The sequence below is a fragment of the Equus caballus genome, chromosome 29 (assembly GCF_041296265.1).
Source record: "Equus caballus isolate H_3958 breed thoroughbred chromosome 29, TB-T2T, whole genome shotgun sequence".
In the NCBI taxonomy this organism is placed as follows: domain Eukaryota; kingdom Metazoa; phylum Chordata; class Mammalia; order Perissodactyla; family Equidae; genus Equus; species Equus caballus.
The window spans coordinates 18,537,739-18,564,056 of NC_091712.1; the positions used below are offsets into that span (position 1 = coordinate 18,537,739).

Below are 26,318 nucleotides of genomic sequence, written 5' to 3' on the forward strand. Positions count from 1 at the left end.
ACCTGGCTGCATTGCTCCCAGCCGAGACCTCCCCACTCCTTCCAGCAGCAGGTCCCAAGCGGGGCCCTGGCAGGGGCTGCCTCCCATGGGCAGCCGGTTACTTCTCATTGACAGAAGCTCATGTGACAAGCTTTTTAAATTGAATGTTCTTGAAGAGTAAATGTAAGAACGTCCCTGTAAAAGAGTCACTTTCACCCTCTTGCATTTAGATATTCATCAGGAGGAGGAAAAAGGGATCGAGTTACAAATAAATACTTTGGAAATTGCATTTAACCCAGAGATTATCTCATATAGACCAAGCTCTGTGGCTTTTATAGATGTACTGCTAACAGTTGTGTGATAATTACAAGGCATTTTGATGTCTTGCTTTACTACAAACGTCACATTTGGACACACCCAGGAGGTGCGTGACACATGTGGATATCACGGATATCACATGGTGATAATGTGGTGGAGAATGGCTGGCCTGTTGGGTAAATCCCAAGCTCCTTACTTAGCCTCTGGGCTCTGGCCGCTCCCTACCTCACCAGCCGTATCTACCACCTCTACCCCCAGTAGGTGACCATGAGAAACTACACCGACCCTCATCGGCTGTGTCCGGGCTGTTCTCTCTCCTCAGAATGCCTTTCCTTCCTTCTCGCTTAGGAAACTCCTAATCATCCTTCAGGGCTCGGTTGACTTTGAACCTACGAACCCTTCCATAACACGGTCTATGGTTTCCAACCTCTAGATGTTAGCTTCCAGAAGGCAAAGACTCCATCCTATCTCTGTATTGCCAGAACCTAGCAATGTCTGCCACTTGACAAGTGCAATAAATGTTTACGATATGAAGACTGAAAACCAGAATCAAAATAGCTTGCAGTTAGATCTCTTTTTCTCATTTTAATTCAGCAACAACATTCTCCTTTTTTTTCTCAGGTTTGACTAATCAAGGCTTACTACTCCTCTGAAGTTGGAGTGACAAGCTGGCTCCTTGGTTTATAGGCAAAAACATAAAATAGATATCGCCGGCTCAAGTGCTTTTGGGCAAGAGCCTCACTTTCCATTTTTCCCTCCATAAAGCACCTATTTCTGAAGTAACGATGATGTCAGCGCAGCGGCCAGAACTGTCAGCACAGGGAAAGCAAGACAACGGAGCTCTGTCTCACTGCTCTGCCTTCTGAAAGGTCCGCTTTCTAAACGGCAATGAACTTGAGCCATCGTTAGAAGTCTTTCTTTAAGCTGCTCATTTCCAGGGGATGAAGAGACTAGGCAATCAGAATCTGTATTCTGCCTTAATTTCTGCTCTAACAGGACTAGACTTGGAACCATTTCAGTTTTTTCCCCTTTTTTCAATAAGCCTGGAATTTTGACATCTATGAGTGAAGACAGGAATGTGCCTTAGTCTCGAACATCTATACTGACACATCACTATGAGTTTGAGCTGGTGGCCTTCCGCACCATGGACAATTTTATTTGGGGGTACATTAAAAAAGGGGGGGAATATGATTTTTGCTTAATAATATTTTTCAACCAACATCTTTCCCTCTCCCAGAGAATCTCAATCAATCAATCAATCAATGAGTCTCTCTCTGTCTGTCTCTCTGAAAGCTCATGGAGAACTTCACTGGCTTTGGATGACAATCTTTTGAGCTCAAAGGTCGTGTGTAGGTCACTGGCTTGAACAACAGATGAGCAAGCCAACTCTTCTCTCCCAGGCTGCTGCTTCAAGAGCAATGGGTGTGGAGCAACGCTCAGCATGAACAGAACTGCTGGCCTCGTGATCAAAATGAAATGTGAGTGTGCCAGGGGGGAGCCTGGACTGTGTTTTATGAGTCCTGGCTCCAGGGACACAGCCTCTCACACGGCTGGACCAACATCACATTCCTGGACACCAGGCTCAGAGTCTTGAGAGTAATCAGAGATGTACAAAGTGTGACATGCTCCATTTAGGCCACTATATATCTAAAAGTATGGGATTTCTGTTAATTCATTGCATGGCAGAACTACAGAGGTTGCTTCTCAAGTGGGAAAATGAGCCTAAAGCGATACAGCTAGTAGAGTGAGGATCTCCTATTCCAGAGAAGACCCCAGAAGCTCTTTCCTTTCCATGCTGTTGCTGACATCGCAAAGCACAGCACCATCAGCGGTTTCCTTTGCTGATTCCAAACACCAAGAGGGAATGGATAATTCTTACCCCTGAATGAAAAACACTTAGTACCTATGGTGCTTCTTAAGGAGCGCTGTGAGAGGTGAACATCCACACCGTGTTACAAAGGAGAACCAGCAGCAACGTCCAGACCTCAGAGATACATGGGAACAGCAAGGGCCCGGGCAGCTTTCTCTGCAACCATCCTCTCCCAACCTCCACGACCAAGAAATTCCCACAGGCCCTTGGTTTGAAGCACAGAATATTCAGCTCAGTAAGGGTTCTATTGCAAAGTTCATTCTCATTTTCCTCCAGATACAGTTATAAGTGATGACTGCACACTTGGGCCAACCCACAAACGCCTGATAAACCTGTAATAAAGTGGAACCACAGTACCAATAATTCTATAAAACTGAACCACTATGGGATGTAGCTTGAAATGTATCTGTGGCTCCAATCGGGGATCCTAAAATGCAACTCCCTGGCAACACAAGTGGGGACTTCCTACCGCCAAGGTTTAGGCAGCGACTCTTGCTTTGGCGGCAGGGTCTACCAAATTGAGGAGGGCAGCATCTGAAAACCAGGGTGGGGGAGGATGGGGAAGGGGGCGGAGTCAACTGCGGTGGCAGCATAGTGAAGGGTCAGGGGCTGAGTTCAGGAGGATGAGTAATTTCTGGGTAGGTAGAAGACACTAAAAACTGAAAAGTTCAAGAAAAGAAAATAATGGGAAGACATAGGAATCAATTGATGAAGTTTAGCTTTATGAAACCTTTACTTCATTTTCTTATGTTTCTCATTTTACTGCATCAGGTGAAAACTTAGTTTCAGTCCAGCAACCAAAAATCACTGGTCTAGGTTAAGACTCCTATGGTCCCATCCAGTTCTAAAAAACAGATTCTGTAATTGAGACAAAGCATCATCTCATATTCACCAAAGAAAACTGGAGAGAGTTAAGTGAAAGAAAAGATGGAATAAAGAATGGAAGGGGATCCAGAGAGAGAGAAAGTATGTTAATGCCAGGCCTTCTGGAGTGAGAATTAGTAGACAGTTGGAAGTAAACGATAAAAACACTAGACCACCCCTCAGCTTCCCTCTAACAGAGATGCAGTCTATGGCAGACAATCCCTTCCAAGACTCTGAAGTCATCGCTGGACTCCTTAGACCAGAGTGGACTACTTATTAGCATGTATGAAGAATTCTTTCCAGAAGATCCACTAAACCGGTCTGGTAACCTTACTGGTGGGAAGGAAGGAAGTCGCACATGGTGTCAGAGGGAAGAGAAGAAATACATAGGCAAATCTCTCCCAACAATGACACTCACTGAGGAGTTCTTCCGGAACTGCTAACTCCTTGCTGTGGCTTTCTTCAGCCCACATTCCTGCCCCAGTGCCCTGGGCCCTGAGATCGTGAGTTCCATGAGCACAGAAGTCTCTGTTTTGTAGACTGCTATTAATCTCCAGGGCCTAACAAGAGCGCCTAGGATATAGTAAGTGTAGTGTTCAATAAGTATTTGTTGAAGGAATAGAATGAATAATGCATATTTTACAGGGAGTGCCAAAACAGAGTTTTTTCCAAGGCTACTTTACCTCTCATGGCTCCCCACTCTCCACAATCTGTGATCATAATCCCTGCTGCCTTTGGGTGGACCATTCCACAAGCCTGAGTCAGTTTACCTCCTTCCCAAACACCTCTTTGGGGCAGATGTTCCTCATTAAGCAGCGCCTGATTTCAGTGTAGGACCCCCTTGCAAAACCCTCTGTGCATTCTGATCTTCTAGGCATGGCATCACTTATGCAAATCCACTGCACCTGGCCCAAGTGCATGCAGAGGCCCAAAGCTAATTGACACGGGGAACCCTGAAGGCAGGATTACTTTCCAGAGTCAGGCCCTCCCTAAGTGTTTTGTGATGATGGCCAAGTGGGCAAGTTCAGTTCTTTCTCCCTAGAAACACGATACTGCTTTCTATACCAACAAGTATTAATTCCAATCCCTAGTGGGCAGTCCGGGATATGAAAATTACAGTAATCTAATCTTGCAGAGGCAGAAGTATGAATCATCATTACACAGTCTGACAAAGAGCAAAGTGATTAATCCCAGGGTGCACAGAGGTTAGGGTCCATGGCGATGGCTCCTCCTGGGCTACAAACCAAACATGAGAGAGACAACATCATCGTTTCCATCCCAGGGGAGGAGAAGCCAGGAGCAACCGTGCCATGTTCTCAGGACCATACTATAAAGCATTTTATTCTGGGGAAAATTCTGTGACTGAGAGGGCAAAGGAGTTGGAATTTGGCGGCTCAAAAGTCTTGTCCGTTTACCTTTTGACGGGTGTATAAACTGCTGATGCTCTAAAACTTCCTTCTAAGTAGGAACTGTCAGGTTTGCAGAATGATGGCGTCTGAGAAAATGACCAGAAACCCAAATCCTCTCCAGGAGAAAGAAGAGAATATGCATAGAACGAGCAGGGTGACGGATAACAATTCCACTCAGAATGTTCCCTTAACCACATCACAGAAACACACAGTTCTGAAGGATGGTCTTGGTCTTTTCCTGAAACTTTCAAAAAGCACGGTGAAGCTCCCATCTCCCGTGGAGAAACCGCAGCCCCAGGGCACTGGGAAAGTCGGTCAGGGCCCCGGCAGCCCCGACCGTCGCTGGGTTTTTTTTCTTTTTCTTTTGCACAGCTGTGTTCAATTTTCTGTCCTTGGGGTTTTTAAAGGAACATTTATTCTATGGCCAGGATTCTCAAGTTTTATGGTTATACAACTCCCTCCCAGGGCCAAGGAATGTTTGAAAAGCCTAAACCCGGCAAAGAGAATTAGTAAAAGTATCCAAAAGAGAGTGAAATGAAAAGTTGACTTGTTCCAATTTATATTCAACCTCTTACTTGATTGTGTTGCACCTTCTGTTTGCCCTTCAAGACGTGTGCTACCCATTTTCATGCAAATATAGGTAGAGGTGTGTGTGTGAGAGCAGGCAGGGAACAGAGAAGTCCAAAGGTGTATTCATATTCTTCCAAGGTTTCTGTTTCCCATTCTGTGGCAAACTGTATTTTAAATAAGGGCTACATCGTACATTGGATTTAATAAAAGAACATAAAGAAAGAGATTCCTTTTGGATTTTTATTGCTTGTTTTTCCTATTTAGAGAGCTGGATAGTAGTAAGTTTTTAGTAGTAGGTTTTTGGTCATAGGACAGCACATGAAATGCTAACCAGGTTTCTAAACGCAGCCAAATGGAGTTATTTCAGAAAATCCAAAAGTCGCTTACCTGTCCTCTTCTGTTCTTCTCTCTTCCCATCACCCAGATGCCCACACCTCAAAGAAATCTGCCCAAGGGCTCCGGGACGTCACATTGCCGCTTGCCCCTGCCTCCTCCACAGGCTAGTCCCGGTTCACACACTCATCCAAACGGACAGAGAAAGTGAAGTTCGGGCACTGAGGGCTGAGGCTGGTGACACAGCACACACCACCCACATCAGAGGCCTGGCCGCATCCCAAGACAAACAAGATGTTTTTGAGAAACAAAGTAAGTTGCACAGATCCACCCTGAGCAGAAAACATTGAATCAGTACTCTCCATAACCTGACCCGAAATGCTGTCAGTAGCACCTGCTTAATACAGTCCAATTCTCCAAAAACAATCAGAAGACACTGTAAACTGACCTTGCCTGACCCCGGTCATGATGAGGGCGTGCGGCAGCCTCCCCTCAAAGAGCGGACGTGAGCAAACGCAACCCTTTCCCGCCGCAACCACTTTCTCTAGCTCTTTTAAAATCAAGGTATCAAAAGTGCCCTTTAGCATGGGCCTGTAGCCAAATGACAGGTTGAGGTTCAAATGATTCCTCCAGATAACCACTCTAATTCTCCCTGTGATTGGAAGTTGCTAGAAGTTCGTAAAATCTCTAAACCTAGGGCGGAGGACAGCTGGAAAAAAAACAGGATTCTAAAGTCAGGGTTTCTGTTAAGCTGGTGATTTCCTCGTGGATGATGGTCTAGCTTCTAACCAAGGAGGACACTACTAATATCATTTTCTCCTAATAATAAACCAAAAAACCCTGTGGATCTGCTCTTTAGAACAAATTAAGATGCTTCTTTCAGAATAAGAATGCTTTAATGAAAGTACTACTGAAAAATTCTTCCCTCAAAATCCCCAATACATGCCCCCTACAAATACAAGGAAACACAACTAAACAACGACCACATAAAAGTTTTTTTAAAAACCACACACACAAGAAAAATCCTTCCATGGAGCCTTTAACCAGGGCTTGTAAAACAAGGATGTTTTCTAATTCCATGCCAAGGCAGTTAGAAAATACCAGGTTTTAAAAATATTGTTTTATGACAGGCCATTTTTATTCCATATAACAAAAAGCAGAAATTTGAGCTAAGAACACTTAGATATAACTTTAAAAATCTGACTCACCAAAGTGTGCATGCATACATACACACACACACACACACACACACACTCACACACATCTTGTAAAGGAAAAAAAAAACATCACTTGGACTTGTCCAAAATGAGCAGTCTGTAGTCATGTTCCCAAAACACAATGTTTGCCCAAGACATCAAATGGGTTTTATGGCCTAAGTACCATTCCATTTTCTCAAGAGAAGGTAAAGACTAGGTTCTTACTAGGAGGAAAAATAGCTTAAAAAGTTGTTTACACAATCTAAATTAATAAAGAAGCATGGGGAAAGAATGTACTGATGCAAATGGTAAGATCCATGGTCACCATACTTTTGAGGTTTATGAAATGCATCTACCCCAAGCATTCGTATGTGCACCTTTTGAAAATATAGCTTTCCTCTCCACCTCGCTTCAGAACCCACTATAGTCTCAGCGGTGCAAATACTGGGTTCCACTGATGTCTGAAGAGATGCAAAGCAGTGACGTATCAACAGCCAAGACTTTGCTTCATACAGACCTGAACTGCATCTAAAAATGAAGATTCTTTTAAACAATGCTACCAAAACTTCAAAAGAGCACATTAATAACATCCTTCTTTCAGCTTTCTCCCAAGCAAAATAACAAAAGAAGATCAAAACCATCAGAGAACAAAGCAAAGACTGACTTTTCTCCGGACCCCAGGCCCTGCCCCACCCCTACCTACACGTTGGCAGCTCCGAAAGGCAGGATTTACACCTATAAGAGCTGGCTTCCTGGGAAGAGATGGCCTTCAAACCCCACCAGCACTCGGGTGTTTCAGCTGAGCAGGAAAGGATCCTAGAGCAATTTTTCATCAGAGTGCGGTTCCAGCAAAACTTCAGTTGCCTAACTATGTCCATTCTAGCACTCTACATTCCCTCTTTGATCCACTGTTCTTCAGTCTCCACTACTGAACTACTCTTGTCAAGGTGATGACATCCCTTTTGGCTATTCCAACGGACACTTCTGTCCTCCTCTGATGGACTTCTCAGTAGCATCAGCTCGGTGGTCCCCTCCCTCCTTCTGAAATCACCTGAGCTCCGGGAGCCTGAACTCTCCTCCTTTCCTTCCTCGGTGGCTGGACACTCCTCAGGTTTCTCTCTGGCTCTCCTCCTCTATTCCACCTCATCCTGAGCCTTATTAATGCGCGCACACGCACACACGCGCACACACACACACACACACACATTCTCCCTCTCTCTCTGTTTTCACCCTTTCCCATGGATTTACCTGTCAGCTGAATTTTATCTTCAGTCAGGATTGCTGTTCTTAGTTCCAGACTCATTCAACTGTCCACCTAATATCTCTATTTGGATATTTAACAGGTCCCTCAAACGTGATATGACCACAACAGAACTCTTTTTTTTTTAGAGATTGGCACCTGAGCTAACATCTGTTGCCAATCTTTTTTTTTCTTTCCTTCCTCTTCTTCTCCCCAAAGTCCTCCAGTACGTAGTTGTATATTCTAGCTGTGAGTGCCTCAGGTTGTGCTGTGTGGGACACTGCCTCAGCGTGGCCTGATGAGCGGTGCTAGGTCTGTGCCCAGGATCCAAACCAACGAAACCCTGGGCGCGGAAGCAGAGCGTGGGAACTTAACCACTAGGCCACAGGACCGGCCCCCACAGCAGAATTCTTGATTCTCAAAGCTGACCCTCCCCATTAGAGCCAAACCAAACACAACAAACAGCACCAAACCTCCTCCTGCAGCCTTTCCTCTCCTTCTCAGAAGTTGCCAAGGCCAAAATCTAGCAATCACTCTGAATTCTTCCCTTGCCCTCATTCCCTGTATCCCATCTATCACCAAGTGCTGACAGTTATACCTCCAAGACATATCTTTTTTTATATATATAACAGCTTTATTGATATATAATTCATATACCATATAATCCACCAGTTTAGAGTGTACAATTCAATGGTTTCAGTATATTCATACAGCTGTACAACCATTATCAAATCAATTTTAGACATTTTCATCACCCCAGAAAGAAACCACATACTCATTAGGAGTCACTCTCGATTTCCCTCTAAACACTCCAGTCCTAGGCAACCATTAATCTTTCTGTCTGTATAGATTTGCCTGTTCTGGAAATGTCATATAAATGGAATCACACAATATGTGGTCTTTGTGTCTGGCTTTTTTCACTTAGCATATTTTCAAGATTCATCCATGTTGTAGCATGCATCAGTACTGCATTCCCTTCTACAGCTAAGTGACATCTCATCATATGGATGTGCGACATTTTATTTGTCCATTCATCAGCTGACAGACATTTGGGTTGTTTCTGTTCTTTGGCTGTTACGAATAACACTGCTGGGAACATTTGTGTTTTTGTATAGACATATGTTTTCATTTATCTTGGTATACACCTACGAGTGGATACGCTGGATCATAAGGTAACTCTGTTTAACTGTGTGAAGAACTGCCAGACTGTTTTCCAACGCAGCTGCATTAGAAAGCTTTTGCGTTCCCACAGTGTATGAGGGTTCCAATTTCTTCACATCCTCAGTAACACTTGTTACTGTCTGTCTTTCATAGTGGGGACGAAGTAGAATCTAGAATTCTGGTTTTGATTTGCATTTCCCTGATGGCCAGTGTTAAGAATTTTCTCATAATGCATATTGGCCATTTGACTATCTTCTTTGGAAAAAGGTCTATTCAGATGTTTGCCTATTTTTGCATTGGGTTATCTTTTTATTATTGAGTTGTAAGAGTTCTTTATATATGCTAGATACAAGTCCCTTATCAGATTATGTGATATGCAAACATTTTCTCCCATTCTGTGGGCTCTCCATATCTTGATAGTGTCTTTTGATACACAAAAGTTTTCAATTTTGTTGAAGCCCAATTTATCTATTTTTCTTTTGTCACTTGTGCTTTTGGTGTTACATGTTTAAAAAATCGTTGGTTAACCCAAGACCATGAAGATTAACACCCATGTCGTCTTCTAAGAGTATTATAGTTTTAGCTCTTACATTTAGGCTTTTATCCATTTTGAGTTAACTTTTGTATATGTGTGAGGTAGAGGTCCAATTTCATTCTTTTCATGTTGATATCCAGTTGTCCCAGACCATTTGTTGAAGAGACTATTTTCTAATGAATTGTCTTGGCACATTTGTCAAAAATCAATTACCATAAATGTATGGGTTTATTTCTAGTCTATCAATTCTATTCCAAAAATCTATATGTCTATCCTTATGCCAGTATCAAACTGTCTTGATTATCGTAGCTTTGTATTAAGTTTTGAAATCATGAAGGGTGAGTCTTCCAATTCTGCTCTTTTTCAAGGCTGTTTTGGCTATTCTAGGTCCCTTAAATTTCCATATGAATTTTATGGTCAGCTTATCAATTTCTGTAAAGAATCAATCTGAGGTGTTAATAGAGATTGCACTGAATATATAGATCATTTTAGGAAGCACTGCCATTTTACCAATAGTAAGTCTTCTAATCCATGAACATGGGATGTTTTTCCATTTATTCAGATTTTCTTTAAATTATTTCAACAATGTCTTGTAGTTTTGACTGGATCAGTTTTACACTTCTTTGATTAAATTTATTCCTAAGTATTTTATTCTTTTTCATGCTACTGTAAAAAGAATTATTTTCTTAATTTCATTTCAGATTGTTTATTGTAAGTATATACCAATACAACTGATTTTTGTATACTGATCTTATATCCTACAACCTTTCTGAATGTATTTATTAGTTCTAACACTTTAGTGAATTCCTTAGGATTTTCCAAAGCCACAATCATGTCATCTGCAACTCGAGATAGTTTTACTTCTTTCTTTCTGATCTAGAAAACTACTATTTCACATTCTTTCCTAACTGTCCTGGCTAGAACAATACTGAATAGAAGTGATAGAGTGGACATCCTTGTCTTGTTCCCAATCTTAGGGGGAAAGCTTTCAGTCCTTCATGATTAAGTATGATGTTAGCTGTGGGTTTTTCATAGATGCTCTTTTCAGGTTGAAGAAGATCTGTTTGATTCCTAGTTTGTTCTTGTCGTTTAGTTATTTTTTTTTTTTAATCTTAAAGAGGTGTTGGAATTTGTCAAATGCTTTCTCTCCATAAGACATACCCTTTTACACTTGTACTTCCCTCTGTATTCTCTCCCTATATTGTCTCCATAGCTCAGTATTTCTCATCTTTACAGATCTCCACTTCAGAGCAGTCCTGGACCATCCTATTCAAAAGTCCCCATTCACCACTATCTTTTCCCCAGTCTGTCTATCATACAACCTTCAAAGCATTCAGCCACTATTATTATAAGTACAAAGTTTGATAACACTTGTATAAGGTTTAGTATTTGCCAGCATGCATTCACCATTTTAATCCTCACAATAAGCTTACTAGGTAGATGCTATTATCACCATTTTACAGATGTGGAAATCGAAAGAGAGGTCAGGTGTCTTGCCCAAGGTCATACAGTTTATAAGTGGCAGACTCGAGATTAAAACCCAGGCCCCCCAGCTCCCATTAGAGACCATTCTCTCAAACGTCTGCTATCATGCCAATCAATACTTGTTCTTATTTACTTCTTACCTTATTTGCTGTCTATACACAAGCATTGCCAATCTCATTCATTGCTATAGTTTTTTGCATCTGACACCATGCATGAGTAGTGTTCAATAAATATTTAACAAGCAAATGGAACACTAGTCTCCAGATGCCCCACAAGGAAAGAGTTCCATAGGACTCTTGTAAGCACTGCCGACTACACAGGCCCGTGGAGATTCACAAGGCTCATTCGTTTTTTGAGATCCTTCAGTAAGGAAGATGTTTAACTTTAAGCCAATGTTTTCCAAACTCATGAGCACAGACCCATCTTCCCACCCCTGTCCCCACTGCATTAATAGTCTAGGGAGCTGTGTTCCAAGGAACACACTTTGAGGAATACTGCCCCAGAGAGGCAGTTCAGATAGCACAGTTCCTGGAAGGTTGCTTCACTCCCTTTCTGTGCCTGGCTCTGCTCTCCTCTGAAAAGTCTATCTTAGAATCCCTGAGAGCTCCTCAGAGCCACAGCTCAGTTCAGAAAGAAAACTCCGGTCACAGAAGTGGCTTTAATTACCCAGAGCTCTTGTTTGTTGAATGTAAGTTATACAAGTTCACCCTTCACAACGTACTCTAACCTATTCTCAGAATGCAGGCAAAGCCAACATGTTCACCACAAAACAGTTATATTTCTTTGCTAAATACTTACTGTAATGCTGTTATTTAAATCATGGCTTCAGATATAGAATGACTTCAAAATCTTCATCTCTCAGCTCTCTGAGTCTTTAAGGTCATCTACGCAAACTCTCTCTGAAAAAGGAGAAAGGAAATTCCCACTTTGAAATCTAAGAAAGAAAACAGTAAACAATATAAGACAACTGCATATATGAGCAAAGCAGGATACACTGTTGTGATTAATTTTCTGCTGCTAAAGAGCTTTCCCCCTTTCAACTATTCATTTACATCAGTGACTACAAATTAAGGGCATTGGTTAGAATATCTTTTAAATCTCTTATAAAAATACTCAATAAAAAGAATGTAATTTTTTCCTTCATCTTATACTCAGTGAATAAAGTAATTTCCATGTAATGGTTCTCCAAAGCTCTAATTTTTCTGTGATGACTGAAATTTAAGATATTTAGTCTAAAGACAAGAGTTATCTTGAGTAAACAGGAGCACTTTCTAAATACAAACTCACATCAGATCCAAATAAGGAGCTTTAGGAAAGAAGCCTTGTAACAAAGAAAGACTTGAGAAAACAGAAGAGAACGGGTTGGAATTCATCAAGTTGAATAGGTACAGCCAGAAGGAACTGACAAAGGCTTGATTCCTTAGAGAAAGAGAGACACGGGATAAAAACGTTAGGAGACCAGAGTAACCCATCCAGGGCATCAGAGTGAGTGATCGGGCTAGAACTTGGTCTACGCCATTAATTTCAGGAAGAGAAAATCTTCACCATCTATTTTCTTCAAAGGCTGAGGAAAGAGGGAAAACTCCACCCATACTGGAAGTACAGCAGAGTAGGACTATGGCAAACATACATCTCCCAGGGTGATTTTCCTAACTCCGTGTAATTTGTATACAGGTGGTCATAGACTCATTCCTTACACTCAAAATGGCTGACTGCCTGTGTGGCGTTCTGATGACTCAGCCTGGGAGAGGGGTACAGAACTCAAGCAAAGCTTCACCCCTGAGATCCCAGACTCAAGACGAAAGCCCCTAGGTTTATCAGCTGGTTAGCGGTTAGTTGGTTAGTGGTTAAGACAGGGGTGGCTTTGGGAAATCTTTCGTTTTAGGCTACTGAAGCGCTTCCTCCTGTCTCCTGACAATGTCTAGGCACTTCCTTGTATTACCTTTTGAAAAAGTCACCTCAGGAAAGAGTTCATTCAAGCACAGAAGGCCCTGAACTGGAGGGCAGCCAATGACACACAAGCATTATAAAGGACCAGAGCTGGCGTCACTTCCTGGTTTTTAGAAGCATATAGGAGACACAGTGTCAGAACCTATCTCGCCTCGGGTACAGAGAATGGGGTTCCCCGGAAGCCCAGGCTGAGACAACTTAGAAGGAAATCAGCCTGTGGTAATGTGGGGGTGGAGACGAGTCAACCCATGTGAAGTTCCCACAAAGCAAAAAGCATTATTGTCACCACCGCTTGGTGAGATTCAGACAGCCATGAATTCATTACTTGAAGCCACAAAGATGGTTGCGGTAAACACAGACAAACTATTGAATTTAAGTAGACTGTTTTTTGTGCCAAAAAAAAAAAAAATCATTTTCCCTCCTCCCCCACAATTCTGTCTATTACTAAAAGGCTTTGGCACCTTGTGAACAGAGGTTGGCCAATTTAAGTCTCTCTTTCCCCTGGGGCTCCTCCTCCGCCTGCTAAACTGAAGAGGAACTGGCTGCTTTAGAAAAGGAGACCCTCTTTCTGTACCCTCTTACCACAAAGGAAGGTAAAAATGAAATCAAAAAGGAAAAAGGCCAAGAGAACCAAAAGGAGCCAAGAGGCAAGGGCAGGAGAGGAACCCCTCACCACTCCCTCCTCTCAGAGAGCCCCAGTGTCTGAGATCACACGGCGTCCTTGGCCGACGTCCCTCCAGTGCCCTCTGGGGCAGGGGTTCCCAGACTTGAGTGTGCAGAAGGATCCCCTTGAGGCTGTACTGTGGGTGGAGAAAGAAGAAACTCTGTAGTAGGGATCATGAGCCCAAAGACCAAGAAGGAGTTGGAAAGGCCTGTCCCTGAGACTCTTGAGTTCTAGGAATCTGCTTTGCTCAAAAACAAAGGAAAACCTCAGTCACTAGACAGCAAAACTTCAGCATATAGTAAGTGACAGGAAAACAAAATAATAAATCAGCTTTCATGCGCTCAAGATGATTTGGGAGAAAGAAAAGAGCAAGATCACCATCAGGAAAGGGTCCAAATTAAGTAATAGGTTGAAGTTTAATAATCTAGTCAAACCTGGATAAAAGCAGAAAAAGTTCCAGAGGAAAACAGGGCCTTGGGGAAAGGAGACTCAACATGGTGAGCGCAACAGGGAGAGGAGGTCAGCTCAAGGTCAGACCCAGGAGGTTTTGCTCATCTCCCCAGGGCTCTCTCCACCTTTCTAAAGCATTTCTTCCTGGTCAAAAATGAATTTTCGCTTGACTTTCAGACAGTTATCAATCTGTATGCAAAAACTCTGACATGACTTTGTGACTCATTCTAGACCAATTGCATCTGGAGGGGAGACACTCCAGAGAAAGGCACTCTTCCATCTTAACGTTTCAAAAGACTTCGGTTTGACAGGAGGTGCTCATGGAGGTGCCCACAGTGAAGGGACATTTCCGAGAGTTTTGTTCACATACTACCTAACTCCGATGGTGTCAGGACCCTCTAGGTCCAGAGCATTTAGCAGAGTCTTGTCCCCCTTCACCAGGCATCCATCCAACAGACCCCATTGCAGGCTCTGGGGACAAGGCTTCCAGAGACCCAATTTTTCCTCTGGCTACTTTCTCCCCTCTTTCTTTCCCTGGATGCCCAGAACAAAGAAAGGAGGTTCTTTAAGACGTTTTCAGAGCCATGGGCACTTTCCCCCTATCCTCAACAAACCTCAAGATACCTTCTGGGATTCAGCTCAATGCCTCCAGTTTCTATGAGGCCTTCCCTGACTGCCTCACTTCTTCCTTAGGGACTTTCCTCTCTCCTAAATTCACGCCAAATACCTGATTATAAGTGACCAGTACAGTTCATTCTCAACCATCCAGGGTTAGATTAGCCACAACAACAACAAGAGTAATAATAAAACAGTAATCATTCTTATTATTTCAAAATTTGTAAAAAATAAATAAAATGTCTCCAAATCAGCAAAACCACGTGCCTATTAGAAAGTATACACTGACTGGAACTATACAATAAGCTAGAGACATCGCCATGGGTCTGTAACAGTATGGGGACAGCTCCCTTCTATCACCTCTCAGACATGTACTTACTATATTGGTGCCCAGGTGTCATTCTACTAACATCAATTCCAGGACCACACAAGTTGATGGAAAAACCATTAGTAAGTGACTGGACAGCCATGTGCAGGAGCCAAAGTTAGAGCCAAATGAGTGATGACAACAGTGGGAAGGTGCCTTAGGAGATAGGGCGGGAGGGACGCTGAGGGGGAGGGGCTCCCTTCAAAGACACTGGGGCTGCTGTGACGCCTTTAGAAAGAGGAATGGACAGTTCTCAATGACACACTAAGGCTGCCTGCCTGGGATTCGTTTTAATATTGGGGCCAGGGAGGAGGGGTACAGAAAGCTTGGATAAAGAGCAAATAATAGACCATTTTAAGAGTACTAACATTGGCCCATTTTATTTGTCAAGTAATTTCTAGGAGATTTTTTGATCCTGAACTATTATGCTTGTAATATTTTTACCCACTAGAATAATATCCACAGAACAGTGAATATTTTCCTAAATAATAGATTTTTTTACTAAGTAAATGTTGGTAATTTTCAGCAAGTCAGGGTATATTAAATGTATTTCAAAGTACAATTTGACTATGACAACCTTTTTGAACTCTACTTCTCTGAATCAAGAGTTACCTGTATTTCATATGTATTTTTTCTCTAAAATGAGGCTGTGGGTTTTTATAAGCAGGACTCTCTTCTTTATTGTATGCTTTTACTATTTCATAGGCATGAGTCCAGTGCTCAAGAAACAGATGCTGAGAGACTGACAGGGGTACCAGTGGGCAAAGGGGCAGCTCGTTCCCCCTGTGAGGGCTCCTGGCAACCAGCACACCACCAGCTGTAGGGAGATGCTCACCATCAAAATAGCAACTGACGCGGGGGACACATGAAGGAGAGGGAGCTAAAATAAGCACCACAATCCTCCCTGGTGAGATCCAGAAACGCCACCACCCCTCTGTCCTTGGGGATATCTCCCTATGGCGACACGTTTCCCACTTTAGGGGTTTATGCTGCTATTGGGTGGGCTTCCCATATATCCCATTACAGCACAAGTTCTTAAAAGGCCACGTCAGGTCCTCATACATTTTCAAATATTCTCCTGCAAAACCCTGGGAGGTGTTCTACCCCAAAATTCAAAGGATGTAGGTATTATCCAAAATCACAAGTAGAAAAATTGTTAATGGGCAGAATTCTCAATTTTAAGTTCTCTCATATAAAATCTTTGATGCCTCCTACTATTTGCCCAATTGTAACCACAAAATGAGTAAACAAGTAGCAAACAAGTATTGAAGAAAAACAGCTTGCTGTCAGACAGATAGATGTGCTTGTCAATATGATTTTACATTGTTTACAGAACCCAAATATAGTGCTATGTGTCCCTCAAAATTAACTTGTTTAGGTCCTAATCCCCAGTGTGATGGTATCTGGAGTTGGGACCTTTGAGAGGTAATTAGGCAATGAGGGTAAAGCCCTCATGATGGGATTGGTGCCCATATAGGAAGACACAAGGAGAGCTTGCTGCCTCTTTCTCTCTCCACTACTGAGGAGACAGCAAGAAGGCGGTTGTCTGCTAATGAGGATGGGAGCCCTCACCAGGAATGAATCTGCTGGCACCCTGGTCTGGCACTTCCCAGCCTCCGGAACTGTCAGCAATAGATGTTTGCTGTTTAAGCCACTCAGTCTACAGTATCTTGTTATAACAGCCCGGACTGAATAAGACATATAGTAAGAGACAACTTTACACTTACTAATTAAATATACATACACAATTTGTACACACACACACACACACACATAGATATGTAATTATAATGACAAAACATCTAATACACTAAGTTGCAAAACAGAATGCAACACTTCAACCCTTCACATTTCATCTAATATGCCTCAAAGAGTATGGCTTTCTGCAAATGTCCTTAAAGCTAAACAAGTCTGAAAAGCACCACTTGAGTATATTTTCACAGGCAGTCTCAGGAGGTACTCTAGATGTGCAGCCACCACAAAGAAAAGAGGACCCAGAGACTTCTCAGAATCGAGCCCTCACTGTTCCTCCATCAGAGATCAATGGGGGTCTCCCAACGGAATCGCAGTGGCTCGGAGCAGCCCTGATACTGTGGGCCCTCTTTGGACCCCTGGACACTTACAGTCGATCCATGCAATTCAGCAACTGGGGAGGGCAAATGTTTTCTATTGTTCTCTACCAGCCTCACGTGGGCATGTTTTCCTGAAAATAAGATGCTTATGTTAGGCCTTGCTCTCTTTCCCCTAAGTGAACAACAAATAGCAAATTAAAAAAACTTACTGATATTCAAACTGTGCTTGCTAAGAAAAATATACACTACAAGCTAGAGCTCACTCTCCCCACAGTCTGCCTGTCAACCCTCACGACGGGAAGGAGGTGGTGGGTCCTCACTGACTCTGGGTCCCTCTCGCCTCCTTCCTCTCATCTCCAGGTAACATCTTCCGGTTGCCTGTTACAGAAGTGGGTCTCGAGAGCTTCAAGTCTGAGGCGCCCCTTCTTAAAGTCAACATTTTCTGGTATCCGCCCCATGCCAGCAGGTGCGTGTTTAGTAAGACAATATTGAAAGGCTACTGGAACTCCATATAGCCTCTCACAAGTTTACATTTTATAAGTTACGGCACTCAGGAGCAGTTCTAGTGCACTCGTGAGAATGGAGTTAGCCTGCAGACAATGCTCAGAACAACATAAATTCCTTCCCCCCGGGGATAACTGAAGTGCGTGAGTGGAGCAGAGCAGCATCACAGCCGGGGTGCACACACCGGGGCAGGCCCACCCCGCCCGAGGGGCAGGACGGACCTCCTTGCTGGCGGTGTGCATGCTCACTGGTCCCAGGACCGCGTGCTGCAGCCCTGAGGCAGCGGCCTCACAAAACAGAGGGGACTTGACTGATTCCCACAAACCACAGGTCCTAAATGGGAAAGCAGGTCAGCTCTGTTCCTTGGAGAGAGGGCCAGTGTAAAAGAGTCAGAGAACAAAGCTGCTAAGCAGCACTCAAAGAAACCACTTTCATAAAGCAAAATACCAGCACTTAGAGAAGTCATTTCTGAGACAGCAACAAGGAAACTAGGGGGAGAGAGAGAGAACTAAAGAGCTGTGCCAAAACCTCTAACCCAGACGTACTGACCAAACTATGGTGGACTCAACCCTTCAAATGGAGGAAGAGGTCTGCGGGCGCAGGACGGTGCGCCTCAGAAATCACAACCTCCCCCTGAGCCTCCAAGAGTAAAGAAATCAGCGACCAGACCAGAGAACCGACGCCACGCAAACACGTGACCCAAGTCAGCACGGTGAGCGTAAACACACGCCTCGGGGCACACTCAGCGCCTGGACATCACTCCAGGTGATGTCATACAACTCTGGCTCTCACCGTAACTGCATTTGAGTCATTCTTTGACAAGGTATCTAGGGGCCGGCCTGGTGGCCCAGTGGTTAAGTTTGTGCGCTCCGCTTCGGTGGCCCAGGGTTTCACCAGTTTGGATCCTGGGCACGGACACGGCACCTCTCATCAGGCCATGCTGAGGCGGCTTCCCACATGCCACAACTTGAAGGACCCACAACTAAAAATACACAACTATGTATCGGGGGGCTTTGGGGAGAAGAAGAAGGGGGGGAAAAAAAAGAAGACTGGCAACAGTTGTTAGCTCAGGTACCAATTTAAAAAAAAAAAAGAAAAGAAAAGGTATCTAGTACCTGACAGCTGTGAAAGTGGGACCAATGCATGAAAAACACATGCTTTCAGAGTATGGGGGATAAAGTTTAGTTAATAACAATCACAGCAGCAACTAACAGGCCTGCAGCACTTAATATTTGCCAGGCACTGATCTAAGCACCAAACACATATTCACCACTTAATCATCACCACTACTTACTATTACTATCCCTGTTCTACAGACGAAGAAACTAAGGCACAGAAAAGTTGCCCCAGGTCACACAGGTGGTGAGCAGCAGAGTTTGGCTCCCAAGTTCTCATCCTTAACCGCTGTGCTATGCTGTACCGCTGGCTGAAAAATAACGTAAAAGCTTCAAGAGAGAGAAAAATCTTTTCACAAGATTCTACACCCTTCGTGGTTAGTATCTCCAAGATAAATCTAGATACCTTTCAATAACCACAGACTGGTTTCTGGCTTTTCTGCCTAGGGCAAACTTGATCTTCAGCACAGTGAAAGTCCAAACACAGTTCTACAGCCCACACCTGGTAGGTGATAGCTTATTGTCAGGAAAGAGATGGCAGGACTCCCTCCTAGACCTTGGCGGGGGCTCAACCACCTCATGCAGAGCCTGCTACACATGCACCAAAGTTCCACAGAGGGCAGTCCTTCCCCTTGAGAAAGTTTAACGTAGTCTCCCACAACCACGTCAAACAGATGGGAATTAGCATCTACCCAATATAAGGTACTGTGTCACATGCAGAGGAGGAAAAAAGAAACTCAGGCAACAGTGAAGGGTTGAAAGATTTTTCAATCTGGTGCAGTGGGGTAGTGGTTAAGTTCATGCACTCTGCTTTGGTGGCCCAGGGTTTGTAGGTTTGGTTCCCAGGCACAGACCTACACACCACTCATCAAGCCATGCTGTGGCGGTGTCCCACATACAAAATAGAGGAGGATTGGCACAGCTGTTAGCTCAGTGACAATCTTCCTCACCAAAAAAAAAAAAAAAGTAAAGGTTCAGGCAGAAGAGACGGGAACACAAAATTGAGGGGAACAAAGGGGAAAGAAAAATCCTGAGGTTTCTCTTCAAGGAGGCAGACCACCCCGGGAGTCAGTCCTTGAGGATTCAGAAGCAGCTCATTGAGCTCTCACCCCTCACTAGTGGGAATGGAAAATGGCACAGCCACTTTGGAAAGCAGTTTGGTGGTTTTTTAATAACGTTAAACACATACTTACCATACAACCCAGCAATCCCACCCCTAGGTATTTATCCAAGAAAAAATAAAGATGTATGTTCCCATGAAAACCTGTACATGAAAGTCATGGGAGTTTTATTTGTAATTACCAAAAATCAGAAACAACCCAAATATCCCACAGCTGATGAATGGATCAGCACATATCCACACCACGGGATACTACTCAGCAATAAAAAGGAATAAACTCCTGACAACCTGCACCATGAGCGGATCTGCAGTGCCTTAAGCTAAGTGAGAGAAGCCAGACTCAAACAGCTGGACACTGTACGACTCCACTGGGATGACAGTGGAAAAGGCAAAACTATGAGGGTAGAAAATAGATCAGTGGTCGCCAGGGGCCAGGGCCGAATGGAGGGATTGATTACAAAGGGGCACAAGGAACTTTTTAGAGCGATAGAAATTTATATTTTGACTATAAATTGGTTACACAAATTGTGGTTGTGCAATTATATGCACTTATTAAAACTCATAGCTGTACACTTTTAAAAAGAATGAATTTTACTGTCTGTAAATTATATAGCAATACATCTGACATTTTAAAAGCAGCTCAGGGCAATTACGCCAACAAAATGATCTCATGCAATGGCTATTATTATCTTCTGCGAGGATGGACAAACCATTTCTCTAACTTCCTCTATTAGCTCTTACTCTCAATTTCTTCTCATATAATATTCACAGGAAGATTATTGGTCGCTCATTTGTAGGAGAAAAAGCTCCTTTAACCATATAAAATTTCTTAAAGTAACCTCTAAGTGTTTAGATAATTATGGGAACTCTTCTGTATTAAAAATAGACTTGAGTATGTGGCTCTTTTTCCTCGTGCTAAATATGGGCCTGCTGATCACTGAAGAAGCAGCCACGTAAGATGCCCATGGCGCTCTGTCCATCTACACAGATTGCCACTATAAAACCATTAAATCACCAAGAAGTTCAGGTACTGCAATCTCTATGTTGAAGTATGTTGAAGGTAAACCAAGGTTACTGCTAGAATCTTTAGGTCAGAACTAAATCGAAGATAAACCTTGACTCTTGAAGGGCAAACCTTTAGTAGGGCAGGAAAATGAAAAACTTCGCTGTATTGTTAAACAACATAACTGCACTAGGATATGATCTACATACACACACCAAAACTACCTGAATAACCCTGGTTCTTTCCTGTGTTCAATACCTAGCAGCTAAGTCTCGACTGCCTGTGAGCGCTAGGCATGAGAGATACAATGATAAACCAAAGTCCCTGTCATGATGGAGCTCACAGGATAGACAAATTATAAATAAATGAATGGACAAATAAACAAACTGATCAACCAATAAAGCACTGAATGTCAGTTAGTAAGAGCTGGGAAGGAAAAACAGGGTAAGAGAATGGGGGGCTTCTATTTCAGATAAAGTCATATTTCAGGTGTCTCTGAGGAGGTAACATTTGAGCAGAGACCTGGAGGAATTGGAGAAGAAAGCTGGTGAGTATCTGGAAGGAGTTCAGGAGGAGGAAAGAACATGTATAAATTCTCAAGTCTTGAGACAGGAGAGTGACTGGTGTGTCCAAAGGTCTAGCAAGGTGGCCAGTGTGGCTGGAGTGGAGCAAGGGAAATGAAGAGTGTCAGGGAAGATGGCAGGATATGCAGGTCAGAGAGAGCTGAGCACAGGTCATACAGGCCCTTTGCCAAAGAAGGACTTTGGGTTTTATTTGGAGTTGCTAGAAGCCATTGTTGGCTGTGGGCAAGGGAGTGACATGATCTTGACTTAGTTTTAAAGAATCACTCTAGTTCCTTCAAGAAAAATAGACTTTGGGGGTAGATAGATGGGGAAGTGGACAAGAAGAAGCAGAGAACTTGATAGGAGGCCACACAGCCACCCAGGTAGAGATAGTAAGACCTGGAACGGGTGGTGACAGTGGAGGAGAAGAGAAGTGGTCAGAATGGACAACTGGCTGCATGATGGCGCCACTGACTGAGATGGAAGGTGCTGAGATGGAGCAGATTGGTTTCATATTCAAAACCAGCCATCTGAGTTGCTAGAAAATGTACATTATATTGCTATTACAGAGTTGGGTGAATTAAGATAAAGAAAAGTTTAATTTGATTCAAATAACATCATACCTTAAGACTTTAAAAGCTTGGCTATGGATATAGTTGACTCAGGACCAGTTTAGATATTAATTTTACCTTGCAATAGCATCTCCACTGATTAGGTTATTTACTATATACAGCTAAGAAATGGATTTCTGTAAGAAATTACGTATTCCATTAGTGAACTTTCCAGGAAACAAAGATTTCCAGTGATGCTAATAAAAGCTTCAAAGCTTTCTACGATATATCAACAATGCTTTGAAGATCCCCTTTAGTTAACCCTTGCCAAAAGAAAAGAATGTCAGCAAGACTGTAGAATACAGATATTCTTTACTATATTTACACTATAAAAAAGTTTTCTTCAATGGGAAAGAGAAGTCAAATTATAAGACTCTTTAATTGGTTTACATATTAAAGCCTTTTACATAAACACTGTTTGCTGAACATAATCCACATCAAAGCATTTATCTACTTTACAGATTATTTCTTCAGCTGCCCTAAGATTTCTGTCTTCAGGAAGATCTTTCTGAGTTTTATGAAGCTGCATTTAACCTAGAAAGAGGTCAGAAACAACGCACAAATGCACAACGGGTAGAGTTTGATTCCTGTAGGTTCAGAGTGAGGTACAGTAGCAAGAGAGCCAACAAGCTCAGCTTCCACATTATGGGACTTTGTGCACGTCCCAAAATCACATCTGTTTCATCCAAGGCAAGATTCGTGCCCAGGATCCAAAACACAAGGAAAAGTTTAAATTGTTTTGATTGGAATAACTGTAGCCTGCTAACATGCATAGCGTCTTCCAGGAAGATATCAACTCCAATATTTTCCATCTTTTCCTCCCACTTTCTCCAAATTCAAACCTCAAAGCAACAACACAGAGCCTGATGGAGAACCAGATCAAAACACATTTGGGGACACCAAGCACATGGAACTCTGGAGACAACAGGAACAGACATCACTTTTAATCCTTTCCTGGTGGTAAGACAATGTTTCGATCCAGTTGGAACCATCCAAACTTGAAACCATCTTATAAACTTAGTCTGCTTTTGATTTTTTTAAAAGGTTTACTCAAAAGAAATCAGCTCCCAATGCACCCATACTCGTCCAGCTCTCCTTCATCAGCCAAGAGAAAAATCTCCTTTTAGTCACGTAGGGCCAGGACAGGTGATTTAAATGGCTTCCCTGTGTTTCCTTTTGGTAACATTTCTGAAGTCCTTTAATGGTTTTGCAGGTGTTTTCCTACCACGCTAAATTTCTTAGAATATACTCTTGGAGAGATCTGTCCTCAAAACAATTCACTGTTTTGCTCCAACGAATTCTTTACTCATCTCTCTGAGTTTGGTGACTTTTCCCACAGTATCAGCTATTAAAGACAGATTTTTCTGGCTTGTTGCTTTAAGATGTCAAGATGTATACTACTTTTTTAATCTGGGCTTAGGATTTTCCCTCACATAGCCCCTCAAGGTTACACTAACCAGATGTGTCTGCCTTTTTCCAGAAGACAGTGGCATCGGGCCTTTACCCAGGCCACCCGTTCAGATATTTACCTTATTCCTTCCCAGTGGCTCCAGACAAATCTTTTCAATTTCTGTTTTTTGAAAATCTCAGAGTTAAAACACACACATACCCACGCAATGTCAAATCCTCTGCCAAGACTGAATTAGTGCGTTTTTTTTCTTTAGACTCATCTATAATGACCTAAAGATGTATTATATCTGGATTCTCAGAGGTCTGTTAAATATTAACGATGATGATGTGAAATGTTAGAAAATTGGGTCAGTCTGAACCTCCATTATTAATCCAGTCTGCTATCATTTCTTGGTGAGATTCTATAATACATTCTGACACTGTCACTGACCCACTTGAAAAGTTAATGAGGCCTATAAGCTGCCTCTTCAGAAATATTCCAAAACAGAATGGTAGCTAAAATTGCTGTTCCAGAACAGGGATCAGCAAACTGCAACCCATGGGCCAGATCCGGCCCACTGCCTATTTTTGTCAATAAAGTTTTATTGGAACACAACCATGATCATTCATTTCCATATTATCTATGGTTGTTTTCATGCTACATTGGCAGAGTTGAAGAGTTGTGACAGACACCATATGGTCCACCAAGCAAGAAATATTTACAATCTGGCCCTTTATAGAAAAAGGCTCACTTGTGGTCAAGAGCTTTAAAACCAATGACTTCTAAAGCAATGATTGTAAATCCCCCTCTGTGTGGCTTTGCAAAGTTACTTAAGTAGAATATCATGTTCCTCAACATAAAATTAAATGACAAAATTACACACAGAGCCTGAGATTCAGTAGGCAATAAATATACCTCCCCTTCTTCGACTTGGCAAGCTCCTCCTGGTCCTTCAGTACCTGGTTCAATAGCTCCTCCTCTTCGCTGTATTCTCCCTGCAGAGATGGACCTTCCCTCTGCTTGGCTCCCCAAACTATTCACCAACGGCTCTGCCATAGTCTCCTTATCTAACCGCTTGTCTTTCTCCCCATCTAGAATGTGGACTCCTCTGGGATAAGCGCCACATCTTATTAGCTTGTTTCCTCAGGGCCTGGCACATAGCAAGATCCTAGCAAAGATTTTTTTCACAGAATGAGTGAGTGAAGAAATAGCAAATCAACACTAGAAAGATTCTAAATTCTAAAAAATGCCATGCAAAAATCATTAATAATGTATTAGTAAATAATACCAGACTTCCCAAACTGTTTCACAAATAATGAACACTTTTCTTTGGTCGCCAATTTAAGGTTATAACTCGCTACATAGTATAGCAGTTTTACTGAGCATGGAAAGGGCAAGTCAACACTCCAATCGTATGTAGTTACAAAGAAGTTCCTAGAACCCAAGGAAGCAATAATGACCCTTGTTTAAACCAACAACTTAAAAAAAAAAACTCTAACCAAGCCTCTCATCTTTGAATGACAATGTAAAGTATGATATTCTTTGTCTATAACAAGAGCCTGAATTTTAAGATTTCTAATTATGGTGATTCACTTTAGCATAAAATAACTTCTCTGGAAAGATAGTTGTTTTGGTTTCTCATGGATTTAGTTAAAAGAGATTCATTCAGTCAGACAGGAACAAGTCAGGCTCTGAGCGAGCCGGTGAGGATGTCACAGTGAAGAAATAAAGTGCCTGCCCTCACTCTGGTAAAATCAATGAGTTTAGAGAGATCGCAGAATTTATTTTGATGAGATTCTTCTTTGAGTTATCTATAGTCCATAAATTTTCCATTATAATATATTCCATAAATAACTAAGAGGGGCTCATGTTTCCAAAATAGAGGCTGGTTTCCATATTGAACTGTTTCCTCTGCTGTTACAACAAATTACTGTATAGTTGGTGGCTTAAAACAACACACATGTGGGGCCGGCCCGGTGGCACAGCGGTTAAGTGCACACTTTCCACTTTGGCGGCCCGGGGATCACCTGTTCGGATCCCGGGTGCGGACATGGCACCACTTGGCACGCCATGCTGTGGTAGGCAACCCACATATAAAATGGAGGAAGATGGGCATGAATGTTAGCTCAGGGCCAGTCTTCCTCAGCAAAAAGAGGAGGACTGGCAGCAGTTAGCTCAGGGCTAATCTTCCTCAAAAAATAAATAAATAAATAAATAAAAATACACAACTATGGACCAGGGGGCTTTGGGGAGAAAAAGGAAAAATAAAATCTTAAGAAAAAAAACAAAAAAAAACCAACAACACACATGTATTATCTCATAGTTCTAGAGGGAAGAAGTCTGAAATGGTTCTCACTGGCTAAACATCAAGGCTGCATTCCTTCTGGAGGCTCTAGGAGAGAACCCATTTTCTCATTTTCCAGTGTCTAGAGGTTGCCCGCATTCCTTGGCTCGTGGCCCCTTCCTCCAACTTCAATGTGGCAAAGGCGGTGGAGACTTTGTCACATGGCCTCACTGACACTGACTCTGTGGTCTGTCTCCTTCCTTCAGAGGACACTCGTGATGACAGTGGGCCCACCTGGATCATCGAGGATAATCTCCCCATCTCAAAGCAGCTGGCCGGCAACCTAAATTCCCATTTGCCATGTAACTGACCATATTTATAGCTCCCAGGATTAGGACATGAACCGTCGACCCTTTGGGGAGCCGTGATCCTTCCTACCACACGTATCTTTGTAGCAGTCAGGTCAATGAGCCCAGGTCACATGTAGGACCCAGCGTGAAACCTTGAACATAACTCCTAGAAACCAGTCCTCACCACTTGCTAGAATGTTACTCCTGCCCACACAGTCCCCCCACGCCTCACAGAAGCACATCACCCCTGTTCTTTACCAGTCCCTCCCAGGAAACTGCCATCTCCCACTCATCGAACCA

General features: G+C 42.8%; 1 protein-coding gene across 21 annotated transcripts in view; it reads right to left on the minus strand.

Annotated features, from left to right (window-relative positions):
- SVIL (supervillin) overlaps nt 1-26,318 on the minus strand; it is a 224,100-nt gene that overhangs the window by 150,968 nt on the left and 46,814 nt on the right. For all 21 annotated transcript variants that reach the window (XM_070255541.1, XM_070255536.1, XM_070255539.1 and 18 more), the window contains exon 3: nt 11,759-11,859. The gene's annotated coding sequence lies outside the window, so the exon portion shown is untranslated. The remainder of the gene's footprint in view (nt 1-11,758; nt 11,860-26,318) is intronic.